The sequence below is a fragment of the Pongo abelii genome, chromosome 1, assembly GCF_028885655.2.
Source record: "Pongo abelii isolate AG06213 chromosome 1, NHGRI_mPonAbe1-v2.0_pri, whole genome shotgun sequence".
NCBI classification, from domain to species: Eukaryota; Metazoa; Chordata; class Mammalia; order Primates; family Hominidae; genus Pongo; species Pongo abelii.
In genome coordinates, this window is record NC_071985.2 from 205,560,944 (window position 1) to 205,579,750 (window position 18,807).

At 41.5% G+C, this 18,807-nt stretch overlaps 1 protein-coding gene across 4 annotated transcripts in view; it reads left to right on the top strand.

Annotated features, from left to right (window-relative positions):
* The window catches only part of EYA3 (EYA transcriptional coactivator and phosphatase 3), a 205,789-nt gene that overhangs the window by 77,626 nt on the left and 109,356 nt on the right, over nt 1-18,807 (top strand). Inside the window, exon 1 of one of the 4 annotated variants that reach the window (XM_002811181.5) lies at nt 9,491-9,682. The exons of 1 other annotated variant lie outside the window; for it this stretch is intronic. The gene's annotated coding sequence lies outside the window, so the exon portion shown is untranslated. Of the gene's footprint in view, nt 1-9,490; nt 9,683-17,053; nt 17,235-18,807 lie in introns of those variants that run through there. 2 more of the 4 variants (XM_003775759.4, XM_063713955.1) reach the window with 2 other exon arrangements.

An 18,807-nucleotide genomic window follows, 5' to 3' on the forward strand; every position in this document is an offset into this window, starting at 1 on the left:
CCTTGGCCTCCCAAAGTGCTGGGATTACAGGCATTAGTCATGGCACCCAGCCAGTATAGCCATGATTAAAAGCAAATATGAATCCATCATCTGGTTGGCAGGAAACTTCCAGGCAACCTAAGTTTGACACAGCTCACTCTCTGGAATTGGAGACAGGGATAGAGGCCCCTGCTAACCCAACTAACTCAGCTTAGTTGTGGGCAGCTGACAACTGCTCCGAACAGCAGCGGCCACCTGAACAGGAGGGGAATCAAGAGTAGGAACAGGAGGCAAGAGTAGGTCAGTCTAGTGCTCAATAGGGCAAAGGCAGGGGCAGAAACCAGATATCCCAGATGAGTCAGCCAGAAAAGATAATCCAGCACCAGCAGGGCAAAGGGCTGGTCTGTGGGTCTTGTGTTGGCCATGAGGACAATTCACAGTTATGCGGAGTCCCAAGGCTGTGCCAAAACAGCTGTTACTGGTCATGTGCAAGAAGATACTGTCTCAAGTGTTTTAATCAAAATAGAAAGGCATCCTGGTAGGAGGGTGTTGAACATGGCATGGGTATAGCCATGTGTGGGAATCAGGCATCCAGAAATGGCCAAAGTGGAGCCACTGCAAATAGTACAAGAATGAATATACACAATGACTTAGGTCAGCAGTTCTCAAATGTTTTGATATCAGAATCCCTTAATGCTGTTAAAAATTACTTGTGAGCCCGATGGCCGGATGTGGTGGCTCACGCCTGTAATCCCAGCACTTTGGGAGGCCGAGGTGGGTGGATCACCTGAGGTCATGAGTTCGAGACCAGCCTGGCCAATACGGTGAAACCCCATCTCTACTAAAAAAAAAACCAAAAAACAATAAACAAAAAATTAGCCGGATGTGGTGGCATGTGCCTGTAATCCCAGCTACTCAGGAGGCTGAGGCATGACAATTGCTTGAACCCAGGAGGCAGAGGTTGCAGTGAGCTGAGATCGCGCCATTGCACTCCAGCCTGGGCAACAGAAGGAGACTCCGTCTCAAAAAAAAAAAAAAAAAAAAAATTACTGGTGACCCCAAAGAGCTTTTGTTTATATGGATTATAGCTATTTATATTTTCTCTTTTAGAAATTAAAACTGAGGAATTTTGAAAACGCAAGAATATACCAGCACACATTCCATTAGCCATTAGCAATGAAGCAGCACATAGCCCCTGGAAAATTCCACCACACTTTTGAAAGAATGAGAGTGAAAAAGGCAAATAATGAGTTAGTATCATTTTTAAAGTAGTTTTGATTTCACTTACTCCCTGTTAGTGTCTTGGAGGTCTCCAGGAGGTCCCCAGACCACACTTTGAGAACCACTGGTCTAAATAATATATAGTAGGCTGGGCGCCACCTAGCAGTTTGGGAGGCTGAGGCGGGTGGATCACATGAGGTCAGGAGTTCAAGACCAGCCTGGCCAAGATGGTGAAACCCCATCTCTACTAAAAATACAAAAATTAGCAGGGCATGGTGGTGCACGCCTGTAGTCCCAGGTACTCAGGGGCTGAGGCAGGAGAATTGCTTGAACCTGGGAGGTGGAGGTTGCAGTGAATCGAGATTGCACCACTGCACTCCAGCCTGGGAAACAGAGTGGGACTCTCACAAAAAAAAAAAAAAAAAGAAGAAGAAGAGGATTGGATAAGTACTGTTTTTGCAAGCCATCATTGCTGCTAGTACCTTTCATTCATTCATTTTTTTTTTTTTTTTTTTTTAAGACAGAGTCTCACTCTGTTATCCAGGCTGGAGTGCAGTGGTGCTATCTCAGCTCACTGCAACCTCCACCTCCAAGGTTCAAGTGATTCTTGTGCCTCAGCCACCTGGGTAATTAGGATTACAGGCGCTTGCCATCACGCCTGGCTAATTTTTGTATTTTTAGTAGAGACAGGGTTTTGCCATGTTGCCCAGGCTGGTCTTGAACTCCTGGCCTCAAGAGATCCACCCAAAGTGCTGAGATTCCAGTCGTGAGCCACCGTGCCCGGCCTATTGCTGCTACTACCTTTCAAGACTCAGAGAGACTAGAAACTGAAATTCTGGGCTGGGTGTGGTGGCTCACACCTGGAATCCCAGCATTTTGGGAGGCTGAGGCGGGTGGGTCACTTGAGGTCAGAAGTTCGAGACCAGCCTGGCCAACATGGTGAAACCCCATCCCTACTAAAAATATAAAAATTAGCCGGGTGTGGTGGCAGGTGCCTGTAATCCCAGTTACTTGAGAGGCTGAGGCAGGAGAATCGCTTGAACCTGGGAGGTGGAGGTTGCAGTGAGCTGAGATCGTGTCATTACACTCCAGCCTGGGAGACAAGAGTGAAACTCCTTCTCAAAACAAAACAAAACAAAACAAACTGATATTCTGCCTCAGAAAAACCCCATGTCTCCAGCAATGATCATATTGGCCAACAGAAATAGCCAAGTGCAGGAAAATGGCTTCTTCTTCATTTCTACCTTACAAATCTTACCCAAGTACACCTAATGGACCATATCTGGTTCTCACCCAGAATCCTACGTGGATGGAAGCCTGTGAAATGCCATTTATAAACTTCCACCTCTACAGTATGGGAAGGTTCACTAGAATGAAGTAGGAAAGAGTGTTAAGTCCCAGTTGAACACATTCAACACACATTTCTGTCTATGGGTTGATTAGAATGTGAGCTCCATGAGGGTGGGGAGTTTAGCCTGATTTATGGTGTTTTTGTTTTGTCTCGTTTTTGAGACAGGGTCTCACTCTGTCACCCAGGCTGGAGTGTAGTGACGCAATCATAGGTAACTGCAGACTCGAACTCCTGGGATCAAGCAATTCTTCCACCTCAGCCTCCTGAGTAGCTGAGACTACAGGCATGTGCCACCATGCCTGGCTTTTTTTTTTTTCTTTTTTGTAGAGACAGGGTGTCAGTATGTTGATCAGGCTGATCACGAATTCCTGGCCTCAAGCAATCCCTCTGCCTCAGCCTCCCAAAGCGTTGTGTACAGGTGTGAGCCGCTACATGCAGCTGATTTGTTTTTTACCATGTCCTCAGAGTCTGGAGTTTTACAAAGTAGTTGCTGAGTAAACAGGTAGATACAAATCAAGATGAACTTTTCCGCTGGAGCTCTTATCGTGAACATCAGACAGATAACAGTTACTCGGACAATAGTTTTGGGGAGGTAAAAAAAAAAAAGTCAGATACAGAGTGTAAAGAAACTACACTGTAGTGAATTAAAGTTGGCTGCAAATTATTTGACATTCTTCATATTACAAAGTGGAGTCTATGTCGCCTCCCTTGAATCTAGGAGATTTCTATGACTGCTTTGACCAATAGACTAAAATGGAAGTGATGTTGTGCCTCTTTCCAGGCTGGACTTAAAAGAATGGCAGCTTCCACAACCTGTCTGTATGGATCCGTGAGCTGCCATGTGAGAAGTTCAGCTACCCTAATAGACCACGTGGAAAGGCTCTGAGGCTACATGAATTGGGGGCGAGCTGAACCCAGCCTTTCAGTGTCAGGCATATGTATTGGACCCTCCAGACTAACCTGGCTGTAAGCTAGAATGCCATCAGCTGACTCTGGTTGATACAGTATGGAACAGAGAAATCACCCAGCTGAGCCCTGCCCAAATTCCTGACTCAAAAAGTGTCAGATATAATATAGTGGTTGTTGTTTTAAGCCACTGAGTTTTGGGATAGTTTGTTATGTATTTACAGATCACCAGAGTACATGCTAAGTGTGGTCTTGGTGAATACAAAGCTGACTGTGGTAAGGATGGAGAAAATGTCCCATTTACGTCTCATGTCGATTTCCACAGTTATAGTTTTAATCCATGGTTACAGGTTTTTTGTTTGTTTGTTTGTTTGTTTGGACAAAGTCTGGCTCCATCACCCAGGCTAGAGTACAGTGGTGCATTCTCGGCTCACTGCAACCTCCGCCTCCTGGGTTCAAGTGATTCTGATGTTTCAGCCTCCTGAGTACCTGGGATTACAGGCACATGCCACCATGCCCAGCTAATTTTTGTATTTTTAGTAGAGACGGGGGTCTCACTATGTTGCCCAGGCTGGTCTCGAACTCCCAGTCTCCAGTGATCCACCCGCTTTGGCCTCCCAAAGTGTTGGGATTATAGGCATGAGCCACTGCACCTGGCACATGGTTACAGTTTTATAGCATGCATTCCTGCAAGGTGTTCCTAAAACACTCAAGTTTTGTTCAAGACACATTCTCTATAAAGCAAGTAAGAGATCTTGGATGTTGCTAAATGATACTGATTTGCTGGAAAAATATGAAGAGTAGTAATGATGATATGGAAAAGATGCCTGTGGGTAAAGATACTATACTCAGGAAACTGGAAATGCTGTGCTCTGAAGGTAGCAATGGTTACTAAATATCTTACAAATTTGAATTTATTCTATTCCAAAGGCATTTGCTGGTGAAAGTTTGAACAAAACTGTGAAAAAGACTTTAGTAATCTCCATGCAGGGTCAAGTAGGCAAAAGTGACCCATGTCTTTATTACAGTGATGACTAGGTTCCTACAGATTTTAAACATTATTAATTTATTTATTTGTGGTAAAAACGCATATCATAAAATTTACCAACTTAACCATTTTTAATTATACAGTTTAGTAGTGTTAAGTATATTTGCTTTCTATGAAACAGATCTCAACCTTTTCATTTTGAAGAACTGAAACTCTATACTCATTAAAGAACTCCCTTTTGTCCTCTCTCCCCAACCCTTTATATCCACCATTCTACTTTCCATATCTATGAATTTGACTAATTTAGATAACTCATATCAGTGGAATCATACGGTATTTGTCCTTTTGTGAGTGGCTTATTTCATTTAGCATAATGTCCTCAAGATTCATTCATGTTGTAGCATGTGTACATGCTCTTTTTTTTTTTTTTTTTTTTTGGTGGAGTCTTGCTCTGTCACCAGGCTGGAGTGCAATGGTGTGATCTCGGCTCACTGCAACCTCCGCTTCCTGGGTTCAATTGATTCTCCTACCTCAGCCTCCTGAGTAGCTGGGACTACAGGCGCATGCCACCATGCCCAGCTAATTTTTGTATTTTTAATAGAAACAAGGTTTCACCATGTTGGCCAGGATGGTCTCGATCTCTTGACCTCGTGATCCACCCGCCTCAGCCTCCCAAAGTGCTGGGATTACAGGCATGAGCCACTGCACCCAGACAGAATTTCCTGCCTTTTTAAGGTTGCATAGTATTCCATTGTATGTATACCAAATTTGTTTATACATTCATCCATCAATGAACATTTGGGTTGCTTCCATCTCTTAGCTATTGTGAATAGTGCTGCTGTGAACATGGGTGTGCAAATATCTCTTGGAGATCCTGCTTTCATTTCTTAGGGATATATACCCAGAAGGGGATTCCTGGATCACACATTAGTTCTATTTTCCATTTTTTTCAGGAACCACCATATTGCTTTCCATAAGGTTGCACCATTTTACAATCCTACCAACTACAGATTGCTTTTAGAAGCTCAACCATCATGTATATTATAAGAAATTGCCTCAAGTACAATATAGAACATCAACAGAAATAAAATCCAGACCATTGTACTTCATATATGTCAATCAGGAGGGTTTAAATTAATAACTGTTACGAAACACTGATCATACATTCATCATGTCTTTTCAAAATGGAAATATATAAATTAGAGGTCTTATTTTTATTATTTTATTTTATTTTTATATATTTGTTTATTTTTAGAGATGGAGTCTCTCACTCTGTTGCCCAGGCTGGAGTATAGTGGTGCCATCTCGGCTCACTGCATGCTCTGCCTCCTGTGATTCTCATGCCTCAGCCTCCTAAGTAGCTGGGACTACAGGTGCCTGCCACCACACCTGGCTAATTTTTGTATGTTTTGTAGAGATGAGGTTTCACCATATTGGCCAGGCTGATCTTGAACTCCTGACCTCAGGTGATCTGCCTGCCTCGGCCTCCCAAAGTGCTAGGATTACAGGTGGGAGCCACCGTGCCCAGCCTTTGGATTTTATTCTTTTTTTTTTTTTTCTTGGAGACAGTCTCACTCTGTAGCTCAGGCTGGAGTGCAGTGGCCTGATCTCAGCTCACTGCAACCTCCGTCTCCCAGGTCCTGGTTCAAGCAATTCTCTTGCCTCAGCCTCTTGAGAAGCTGGGATTACAGGCACGTGCTACCATGCCCAGCTAATTTTTGTATTTTTAGTAGAGACGGGGTTTCACCATGTTGGCCAGGATGGTCTCGATCTGTTGACATCATGATCCACCTGCCTCGGCCTCCCAAAGTGCTGGGATTATAGGCATGAGCCACCACACCCAGTCTGGATTTTATTCTTAAATGACTGTAAAGACACTGGAGCACCAGCAAGGTACAGCTTCTACTCTGGGGAGGAATTTGCATGCTTTCTTGTAGCTCTGTTTTAGAATCATAGCTGCCACATAATGATATTTTGGTAAATGATAGAATGCATATATGATGGCGGTCCCATAAGATTATTTAATATTTTTACTGTACCTTTTCTATGTTTTTATATGTTTAAATACACAAATACTTGCCATTGTGTTACAATTGCCTACAGTATTCAGTACAGTCATATGCTGTACAGATTTGTAGCCTAGGAGCAATAGATTATACCATATAGCTTAGGTGTGTATAAGTCCATTTTACGATGTTCGCACAATGATGAAACTACCTAATGAGGGATTTCTCAGAACATATTCCTGTCCTTAAACAGAGTGTATATGTATGTAAATGCTTTAGGCATAACTTTTCTGGAGCTATTGCATTGGTTACTCATGGGCTCCCTCTAGTGGAGGTGGTGGCTCAGTTTGCAGGGTTTCAGATCAGGAAAAGCAAAGTAAATGAGCAATTTAGCCCTTCATTCAACAAACATTTACTGAGTGCCTACAATGTGCCAGGCTCCATTCTGGTGCTGAAAAACGTCCGTGAACAAATCGGACAAACATCCATGGACTCATGGAGCTTACATTCTGGTAGGTGGAGAGAGACACTAAGCCAAATTTACAAGCAACTTGGATGGGAAAGTACAGGGAGGATGGTAGTGTTCCAATTTTAAATGTAGTGTCAGGGAAGATCTCATTGAGAAAGTGACATGTGAATAAAGATGTAAATGAGGTGAGCGGGTGAATGATGCAGGTATCTGGGGGAAGAGCACTCCAGGCAGACGGATTAAAAAGCACAAAGGCCCTGAGCCTACCTGTAGGTTTGAGGAATGGCAGAGGCCAGTGTGCTTTAAGGGGAAGGATGACAGAAGGAGCAGGAGTTGAGGTTAAAGCAGAGCTGTATTGGAGGTGTCAAATCTTGAGGGTCCTGTAGGCCAATGTAAGGATTTTGGTTTTTACTCCGAAATAGGAATGCACTGGAGGAAGGACATGATCTAATTAGGGTTTTAACAGGAGCCCATTGCTACTATATTAATAGATTGTGGGGGCCGGGCATGGAGGCTCACACCTGTAATCCCAGCACTTTGGGAGGCTGAGGCGGGCGGATCACTTGAGGCCAGGAGTTCAAGACCAGCCTGGCCAACATGGCAAAACCCCATCTCTACTAAAAATATAATAATTAGCCGGGCGTGCTGGCGGGCGCCTGTAATCCCAGCTATTCAGGAGGCCGAGGCAGGAGAACCCAGGAGGCAGAGGTTGCAGTGAGCCAAGATCAGTCCACTACACTCCAGCCTGGGTGACAGAGGGAGACTCCGTCTGAAAAAAACAAACAAACAAAAGATTGCGGGAAGGCAAGGGTATAAATAGGGCACTCACAGTCACTGACTGACTGGTTTATACCAACGGAGGCAGTAAATGGTCAGGTTCTGGACAGATTTTGAAGGCAGATCTTGCAGAACTTGCTGATGGAGTAGACGTGGGATGTGAGAGAGGAGTTAAGGATCTTAGTAAATGATGTTGCTTAGTACATTGTTGTCATCGGAAGAGGTGATCAAATATACAGTCAAAAAATGTAGAAAAAATAGGTTTTTTCTGGATTTTGTTATTCGTGGTATTTGTGAGCTAATAAAAATGTTTTTAATTTTTCTCATTATAAAAGGTTCACTTTTATATCAAATATTGTAATTTTTGATTTTTTTTTTTTTTTTTTTTTTTTTTAGACAGAGTCTCGCTGTGTTGCCTAGGCTGGAGTGCAGTGGCATAATCAACTCCCCGCAGCCTCTACCTCCTGGGCTCAGTTAGGTGCGTGCCACCACACCTGGCTAATTTTTCTGGTTTTTTTTTTGTTTGTTTGTTTTGCTTTGTTTGTTCTGTAGAGACAGGGTCTAATTTTGTTGCCCAGGGTGATCTCCAACTCCGGGGCTCAAGCAACCCATCGACCTTCGCTTCCCAAAGTGCTAGGATTTCAGGCGTGAGCCACTGTGCCTGGCCTTGATTATTTTAAAGAGGGCCCCCAAATTGAATAAACGTCAAGTCTCCACAAAGCCTGAATTCAACCTTGCTTCTAGCCCATACTTTGGTTGTAATTTAAAGTTAACGAAACATTTAAGAATTTTGCTTCTGAAAACAGTGTGCACGAAGTGAATTGTAAGCTTAATATAATATTAAGAATAAACTAAATTTGGGGATAAAAAGATCACCTTGGGGCCAGGTGTGATGACTCACGCCTGTAATCCCAGCACTTTGGGAGGCCAAGGGGGTTAGATCAACCGAGCTCCAGAGTTGGAGACCAGCCTGGGCAACGTGGCGAAACCCCGTCTCTACCGAAAAATACAAAAATTAGCTGGGCGTGGTGGTGCGCGCCGGTAGTCTTAGCTACTCAGGAGGCTATGGTGGGAGGATCACTTGAACCCGGGAGGCGGGGGTTGCAGTGAGCCGAGATCGCGCCACTGCACTCCAGCCTGGGCGACAGAGCGAGACTCTGTGTCAAAAGAAAAAAAAAAGGGCTAAGTGCGGTGGCTCACGCCTGTAATCTCAGCACTTTGGGAGGCCCAGGCGGGCGGATCACCTGAGGTCGGGAGTTCAAGACCAGCCTGACCAACATGGAGAAACCCCGTCTCTACTAAAACTACAAAATTAGCCGGGCGTGGTGGCACATGCCTGTAATCCCAGCTACTCGAAAGGCTGAGGCAGGAGGATCGCTTGAACCCGGGAGGCGGAGGTTGCAGTGAGCCGAGATCGCGCCATTGCACTCCAGCCTGGGCAACAAGGGCGAAACTCCGTCTCAAAAAAACAAAAACAAACCAAAAAAAAAAAAAAACAAGATCACCTTGGGCTAGCCTCCCAAATGTCTTCCAAAACTTCCCACTCATTCTCCTTCCCAGTTTTTCTAAATCTACCAAATGCACCCAATACTTCTTACGTTCCTTTTAGCGAGGTAGGGATTACGCGCATTTTTAAAGACCTCCTTAAAAGTGAAGGCTGTAGTACCGTCAGGACTGCCTGGGGCTCATCCAGAAGCTGCTGGTCTCCGAGGCACCGAGAGGGGCGTGGCCATGGGCGGGGCTCGCCGGGCCGGCGGAGTGGGCGGAGCCTAGGCGCTTCCCCGCCCGGTCAGACTCAACACATGCGCCCAGAGGTTTCTAGTGGAACGAGGTGTGGATTGTGAAGTGACTCTGGCCGCTTACTTCCGGTTCCTAGGGATGCGCATCCGGGTCACGCTAACGCCGCGGTTTCCTCCGCTCGCTTGGTTCTACTGTGGGTCTGGACTGGTCTCCATGTCCTGTTGTGGGGCTTTTACAGCCTTTGGGTGAGTCTCCGCTGCCGACAGGGTCTGAGCGCAGCCGGGCGAGCACAGCCTGAAGGGGGATGGGTCTAGAGTTCTGCCTCGGTCCTTGTGGGTGGGAGTCTCTTCGCCTGTCCCTTGTCCCTGCAGTGCTTCACTCACCTCAGCCCTTTCCTTCACGCTGGCCTCGCCTTATTCACCTCAGCTTAGCCTTTTCGCGCTTCCGTGCATCTGTCGCCTCGCTGTTTTTCCTCAGCCTCATCAGTCCTTTTCCAACCTCGGTTTCTTGCCTTACGCCTCAGCGCTTCTCTCAGTCACTGCCTCTCCTTTTTTCTCCTCCTCCTTTCTTTTAGAACCTCTTTTCCCCTACCCCTGATCTGGAATCTCAGCGTTCTTTCACCCAGCGAGACGGCCCACCTTCTAATTGTGCTTACTTCACCACCGAGAAACTGAGCCTCTCCCTAGGGTCCTAGTTCCTTGTCCCTCAACTTTCTTCAGCTTTGATCCTTCCTCCTGGGACCAGTAGGTGACAGTGCTTCTCCTGGGGTTCTTCTGCCTGTCCTTAGCTAGAGGAGGGCTTTGCCAAAGCCCCGAAATGGGAAGACTTCCCCAGCCTGGGGGAAGTTTTGCCTTAAGGCGCCGGGTTAGACTGAACTCTGGTAGCTTCCATAGTTAGGGTACAACAAAGGCGTTCCTAGTTCTTCGCTTTACCTCAGTTTTGGGGCTCTGTCAAGAGCAGCTAACAGGTGACAGGCACACGGTACTGCTAGCAGTTGGGCTGGCGCGATCTTGTTAATTGACAAGTCATGAGGACGTTCTGTCAGTTTTGTGTTCCCATGAGAATGGATGTGCACAGCTGAGGCAAAAATGCGAATGTTTTGGGACGTTCAGCTCTGTTTTCGGCATGGACGTTTCTTACAGGACACTTGTGATGGTAGAGGACAGAATTTGTGGAGAGATCATTAGCCCCAGATTTATGAATTTATTGTGTTGTTCCCGAAAAGTGTTCTGCTGAAGAGTTCACTATAGTAATTTCAAAGTAATCTTCTTTAAACTTAGTATGCACATATGCATTTTTTCATTTTTACTGTATTAAGTTTTCTGTTTGTCTTCCTCTTCCTTCATTAGCCAGACTTTACTTAGAATTACATTACTTAGAAGTACATTACTTAGAATATTCTTCTAACTTTTGTATTTTTTTTTCCTTACCATTTCCACCTTTGTAGTAAAACTATCATTTTCTCATTTTGAGATTTAGGGCACCTTTCTTAAATTTCCCTAGAGGTTTAAAGTCATTTATAACATGAAGGAATTGCATTTAATAATGGTTAGTGCTCCCTTTCCCAAATTTTGTGATCTAGAGTACAGGCTTGGGTAATCTTTATTTTTTCCCGATGTTTATAGTGTATATCTAGCACTTGATTGCAGCGGTTTTTGTGTCATCAGTTTCTGTAATCTATAAATTGTGCTTTAAAATGTAGTACTTCAGTATGAACTTAAATACAGCTTTGAGCACCTGCTTATCTTTTGGCTAATTAGCTATAGAAAAATCTCCTTCATTATATGATACATATACATATAAGTGTGTATAGTCCTTGGCTTATTCCAAAATTGGGCTCTCTTCAGCTGTTTTTAGCAAAGGACTTTGGAGCTTGGCCATGTTAGTCCTAGAAGCCACAGAGAAGGACCCTTCTGATTGGCTTTCAGGACTTATCTAACTGCTAAGCGAAGCCTCTTTGAAAGTTTCTTATGTGTACCTCCTCCCCACTACCTAGCTCTAGCTTCTGTCCAACCTGGCCTTACTATTTTCCATCCTTCAAAACAAACCCCAATGTGTATGGCTTACTCCAGCTGCTTCCTTACCTTCAGGTTTGTGGGCTTCATTTAAGCCATGGGAATGCCAGCTTAATTAATGCAGATTAATATAAGAACATTAAACCCCAAAAATGATGGGAAATCACTCTGTCTTCAAAACAATAGAAAATAATAAAATCTAGTTTTAAAGATTATATACCATTGTCACTGGTAAGAAGTGGCACTCTTATTTACAAAACATAAAGAAATTAGGGTTTAGGTCTGGCATGGTGGTTCACACCTATAATCCCCAGCACTTTGGAAGGCCAAGGCCAGAGGATTGGCCAGGAGTTCGAGACCAGCCTGGGCAACATAGACAAAATTAGCCTGGTGTAGTGGTGTGCGCCTGTAGTCCCAACTACTCAGGAGGTTGAGGTTGGAGGATTGCTTGAGCCCAAGATTTTGAGGTTACAGTGAGCTGTGATCACATCACTGCGCTCCACAGGGCAACAGAGTGAGACTCTCTTAAAAAAAAAAAAAAGAAATTACAACTTAAACAGTTAATTTCCAAGGTCATTTTTTTTTAAGTCAAGAAGTCCTGTACATGCTCTCAGAGTAGCGGGTGTTAATACCATTGAAGCCATAGGCTGGAAAGCACAATATAGTATTTAGTGGGTCATTTCAGTATATGTCATGTATGAATGAGACTATTAGGATAAGAAATCTGTGACACGGATTTTAAAATCCAAAGCCGAAGTCATTTTGCCTTCAAAGAGGGACTAGAGAAAGAAACTGTTTTGTGCAGAAGTAGAAGTTGAAAAGTTTTAGGAGTCTTTCTCTTTTGTTCTTCTAAAATGACTTTGGCCTGTATATTCTGCATTGAAGCCATTAACTGAAATGAGCATCCTGTGTTGTCATTGGAGCAGTTGTGTTCATGCTGCTGATCTTCAAGCCTGCCCCTCCACCTAGCTGCCAAACCAAACCAAACCAACAAAGAAACAAAAAAACCCAGAGACGGCTTAATGTGTGTTTGTTTTTAAAGCTCAGGAAAAAAAATTACTGTTGATTTTCTATAAAAATTTCTACTTTAGTTGGTAGTTCTAAGGGCTCAATTTAAAATATGTTTCTGCATATTAGTTTTATGCTTACCAAGTTTTCTTATTTTGGTTTGGTTTGATTATTTTTGGTTCTTTTTTGTCATTTTATTTGCTAATATACTTTGTCTTACATTTTTTTGTTTGGTTGTTTGTTTTTTGGTCCTTGAATCCTATGTTTAAGGAGATGTAGTTTTTTGTTTGTTTGTTTTTTGAGACAAAAAACAAAACCTTGCCCTGTTGGCCAGGCTATAGTGCAGTGGCACGATCTCGGCTCACTGCAGCCCCGACCTCCTGGGCTGAAGCCATCCTCCCACAGCCTCCAGAATAGCTGGGACTACAGGTTCATGCTACCATGCCTGGCTAATTTTTAAATTTTTTTGGAGAGGCAGGGTTTCACCATGTTGCCCAGGCTGATCTCAAACTCCTGGACTCAAGCAATCTCCCTGCCTCGGCCTCTCAAAGTGCTGGGATTAAGGTGTGAGCCACCACCCACAGGCGGCTGACGTAGTTTTGAATATTTAAGAAACAAAGTATACCTCCAACAAGTCCTTGTCACTTCTGCCTTGTAGCGTTATGGTTTCTGTGCTCTGCCTAAGCTGTTTCATGACTTCATTTATTTTGTTTTGATTATAAATAAAAGGCTCATGGAACTTCTTTTTAGGTAGCAGTTTGTCCAAAAGATATTTCTGTTCTGCATGTAACAACATGATACTTTAGCTCATGTATGATTTAAATGGAGGAAGAATAGTTCAAAATAGAAATGTGTATTTTAAAATATTAGGAATAGTCAGCACTTTGGGAGGCCGAGGCAGGAATATTGCCTGAGTTCAGGAGTTGGAGAACAGCCTGGGCAACACGGTGAAACCCCATCTCTACTAAAATACAAAAAATTAGCTGGGCATGGCGGCGTACGCCTGTAGTCCCAGCTACTCGGGAGACTGAGGCAGGAGAATTGCTTGAACCAGGGAGGCGGAGGTTGCAGTGAGCTGAGATCGTGCTACTGCACTCCACCCTAGGCAACAGAGCGAGACTCGTCTCAAAAAAAAAAAAAAACTGAAAAATATATATATGTATATATTAGGAATAGTCAATGCTTCCCAGATGTTCATCTAATTGGTTTATACCAAAAGGTTGAATTGTTATATAGATAGTAAGGTGGAAAATAGGTGGACTTTCTGTTTTCTAATTAACTTAAAAATACAAGTACATATTCCTTTACAAAGTGTATGGCTTAAGCTCTAAACTACCCTGTTGATACTGGTATCTTTTACTGTCAGATAACATAGCAAATAATGGAACATATCATCCTTGATATTTTTATTTAGTTCCATCAACCTAAGTTCCAGGGTAGCTAATTATTAAATGTAGAAGTAATTTAGGCATTTTCTCTGTTATTTATAGTATATTTAAAAACAGCCATTTAAAATATGGGCTTCCTAAAATATGTCTTTGCTGTTTTCCCATTTAAGTATGCAATAGTATTTTGAATCAGAAAAGGAATGTGTAGTTTAAATAGTGCCAACTTACTGTAAATAAGTTAACAGATCAGCCCAAGGCAGTCAGTCAGTGCTTAATATCATGAAGATCTTACCACAGATTGTGTTGGATGCACTTTAACTTATTAGCTTGGTTAATGTTTGTAGCAGTTAGATGGTTTTCATTTTCTTCCCTAGAAAATAATTAGCAATACTCTTTGTAAGACATTTATTTCAGCAAATATTGCTTAGGCACCTACTGTGTACACTTACAGTAATACATATTTAGGCTATTTATGTGGCTAGGTAATATTGTACCAGGCTGATATGTACACTTAAATTCTGAATTTGATCTTATTTGTACATTTCTGAATTAAACGTAAGACTTAACATAATTAGAATTAAATAAACTTAACATAAAATCATGTTCTTTCGTTATAGATACAATCAAATAATTTTCACTTGGGAAACTTTTTCACAACTGAACCATGAAACTCTGTAGTGGTAAAACAGTAAAAATAAAAGTGAACTTTACATAGCACTTACTATGTACCAGGAACTATTCTAAGTAGTTTACATGTATTAACTCTTTAATCTTTACAACCCTATGAAATAAGGGTACTATTCTTTTTTTTTTTTTTTTTTTTTTTTTTGAGACAGAGTCTTGCCCTGTCGCCCAGGCTAGATTGCAGTGGCACAATCTCTGGTCACTGCAACCTCCGCCTCCCAGGCTCAAGTGATTCTCCTGCCTCAGCCTCCTGAGTAGCTGGGATTACAGGCATGTGCCACCATGCCCGGCTAATTTTTGTATTTTTAGTAGAGACGGGGTTTCACCATGTTGGTCAGGCTGGTCTCAAACTCCTCACCTCGTGATCTGCCTGCCTCAGCCTCCCAAAGTGCTGAGATTACAGGTGTGAGCCACCGTGCCCAGCCAAGGGTACTCTTCTTACTATCTCCATTTTACATATAAGGAAACCGAGGTACAGAAGTTATGTAACTTGCCCAAAGTAACACAACTAGTTATCAAAGAGCTGGATTTGAACTTAGTCTTTTTGGCTCCTGAGTTAATCTTTTTTGTACAAGGGTCTACTACTTTAGTGATTTCTTTCTTTATAGATTGAGGTTAAAAATCTAGTTTGTCTGAAACACAAAAGAATACTGCTTTTGGTTAGGAACCTTAAGGGAGGGTTTTACTTGGCCTTTTTACTAATGCTGGCTTAAGGCAAATTGCAAACCTTTTACTATCGATGTTTCTCAGATGGCAAAACCATATATTAAGAAAGCAATACGGGATCAAATTCCTCCCCCGTTAGAAAAATTATCTTATGGAAGTTAATTACTTTGGAGTTACTTGGAGATAAGTCACTATTTTTTATAAAATGGCCCCTCGAAGTTAATTTTTTTCTTTTATCTTCAGAGTATTAAACAAACCTATGTAATAGTCTTAAAATACTTAAATCTTACCATTCCCATATGAATTTAACAACTTGAAATATAAAACAGAAGACTAAAACTGAAACATCTGATTCACCACTGGTCTCATTTCCAAATTTGGAAATTTGTGTGAAATTAAGTACATTCAACTCTTCAGGACTATCATGTTTAGAGTACATTCATCTCTTTAGGGCTATCATGTTTAGAGTAGTATATTTAAATTAGTGATTTTATTTTTACTTTAGAAAAGATGAGGGGAACTTTCACAAACAAATTACTTTCTAAATGAGAAGATGCAAATAATAGTCATCTAGAATATTATTGATCATATTAAGATGGTTCTTTTGTGCCTTTATTAAGCCCAAATAAAAAAATTTAATCAAATATCTGGGGGAAGGAGATTATTTTATATAAGTTGAAGTGCACCTTAATGCAGGAGTCTTGTACTCAGATAATGATATTATTTTTCTGAATATTTTGAAAGCAGTCGAGAATCACAGAATCTGGTTTACAGAAAAAGTATAAATATTTCTGGTAAGAAGTAACATTTGATTAGGAATACTAATTTTAATTCTCATGTTAATTCTTATTAATTGAGACGTTAAGTATACTGTTTTTTATAGTAGCTTTTGTCCTTCTTTTTCCACTTGGTGGGAAAAGTATTGTTATGGAGTTGAACAGAGTAAGCTTTGCTATGATGATAATACTTGTTGATATTTAGAATGTTCTTTACTTTTAGTTAAACATTTAATTTTTGATTCAAAGCAATTCCCTTTTATATGTGGGTCTGATTATCAGTGTATTTAAAAATTTCAATAGTTTTCTTTCACCTGAAATTTAATATTGTAGCAATTACTGAATTTAGGAAAATTGGTAGGTAGTTGCTATCAGCGCCGTTACTACGGGAATACATTAGAATGATTAGCTTTTAGGTGAAATTGAATTTTTTCTTTAGTTTCCATAGAGACTGAAAACGATTTAGGTCAACTTTACCTGTTGTGCCCTTCCCCCTTTTCAAAATAAGAGGAACATTTAATTTAGCACAGTGATGTTAATTTTTTCCTAGTAGATTGATGATATGAATATGATAATCTCACTCTCTTTACCAAAAGAATAATCCAATATGTTCTTTTATATAATCCAATATATTCTTTTATATTCCAAAATCCATGTATGAATTTTGGGGGAATATTTCAGACTTTAGAGAACATTATAGGATAAAAAATAGTATCTAAATATCTTATAAAAATCAGTGTTTTATTACATCACTGAATTTTTCTCTTTTAAATTTAAAAATGTCAAATTTAGGAAACATCTGTGATAATTTAAAGAATAATTTTTGAAATCTGCTTTTCCTTTTCACTAGGTGTTCCTCTGCTATAGGTTAGGAAGCAGTAGTTAAGCAACACTAATGAATAATATTCTTGAGAGTGAGAACTAGAGCTTCGCAAATAGGCCATCTCTCATATTTAGTGGGGCATTTAATAGCTAGATAAACTGAAAATTTTTGCTTTCATTTCTATGTATTTTCTGTTAGTATATATTTATTTACTGTAGGTATCTCACATTCTGTGCAAAAAAAAAAATCTTTGGAAGTAACTCAGTGGTTTCCTTTATCTTTTTTGTTCTCTTTCAGAGGCTTGCTTATATAAAACTACAATTTAGAGAACCATTGGCTGGGCGTGGTGGCTTATGCCTGTAATCCCAGCACTTTGGGAGGCCAAGGTGGGAGGATCACCTGAGAGGCAGGAGTTCAAGACCAGCCTGGCCAACATGGTGAAACCCCGTCTCTACTAAAAAAAATACAAAATTAGCCAGGTGTGGTGGCAGGCGCCTATAATCCCAGCTACTTGGGAGGCTGAGGCAGGAGAATCACTTGAACCCAGGAGGCGGAGGTTGCAGTGAGCCGAGACCGCGCCATTGCACTCCAGCCTGGGCAACAAGAGCGAAACTCCATCTCAAAACAAACAAACAAAAAAGAGAACCATCAAACTCTGAATGTTGTTTCCTATGTAGTATGAAGTGGTTATTTTCTTCCCTTTTTGACTGGCCATTTTTTTTTTTCTGGTAAAGTGGCTTTCAAACTTTTCTGATCATGACCCACTATAAAATACATTTTACATTGCTATCCAGTACTCAGACACATATATGTATATATTAATATTTGAAATTGAAACAGAAGTTTCTTGAAACAGTATCTTTACTACTGGTGATGCATTGTAATATTAATATTTTCTATTCTATTTTGTTTGTTTGTTTTTTGAGACAGGATCTCACCCTGTATCACCTGGGCTGAAGTGTAGTGACACTATCACGGCTCACTGCAGCCTCAACCTCCTGGGCTCAGGCGATCCTCCCGCCTCAGCCTCCCAAGCAGCTGAGACTACAGGTGTTTGCCACCATGCCTCACTAATTTTTTGTTTGTTTGTTTTGTTTTTTATAGACGGGGTTTCACTGTATTGCCCAGGCTGGTCTTGAACTCCTGGGCTCAAGTGATCCTCTTGCCTTAGCCTCCCAAAGTGCTGGAATTATAGGTGTAAGCCACTGTGCCTGGCCTCTATTTTGTTTTATTGTTTTTAATTTAAAACAAACTGCTGGTTTCCATTCACTAAGTTGATATCAGCGCCGTTACTATGGGAATACATCAGAATGATTAGCTTTTAGGTGAAATTGAATTTTTTCTTTAGTTTCCGTAGTTAATGCAATGTACCCGCAGTTTGCAAAATTTTAGTGACTGCTAGATTTTTCCCCTAATATTGTCTTTTTTTAATGGAAAATGTTTAGGTTTGGGGCCAGGTGTGGTGGCTCATGCCTGTAATCCCAGCACTTTGGGAGGCTGAGGTAGGAGGATCACTTAAGCCCAGGAGTTCAAGACTAGCCTGGGCAACATAGCGAGACCCTGTCTCTACCAAAAAAAAAAAGAAAAGAAAATGTTTAGGTTTGCTAGTTTTTTTCTCTGCAAAGTACCTGGATGGATTCTGTAAAACTTTTAACCTAAATAGCTGCAGAACAATCATTGAGAGAGGGAGGTCCTGTTGCCCTGATTACCATTACTGTCATCTCTGTTCTTTACCATTTCTAGGCACATTATTTTAAAAACTTATTTTGGAATCATGCGGTTGAAAATGCTCGGTTGTATTTATCATTAGATAGAATCTAATTGATTCTATCATTAGAATCCTTTGCTAGTTTGCATCTAACAGTCAAAAGTTTAGGTCCTTTCAGTTGGTTTTCACAAACTTTGCTTCTGTTCTTGGCAACTAGTCAAAAGGTTACAAAGCTGCTTTATTCTGCTCTCTTCTGGCCCCAGTCCAGTCTTTGTAAACCAAAAAAAGAGGACTGAGGAATG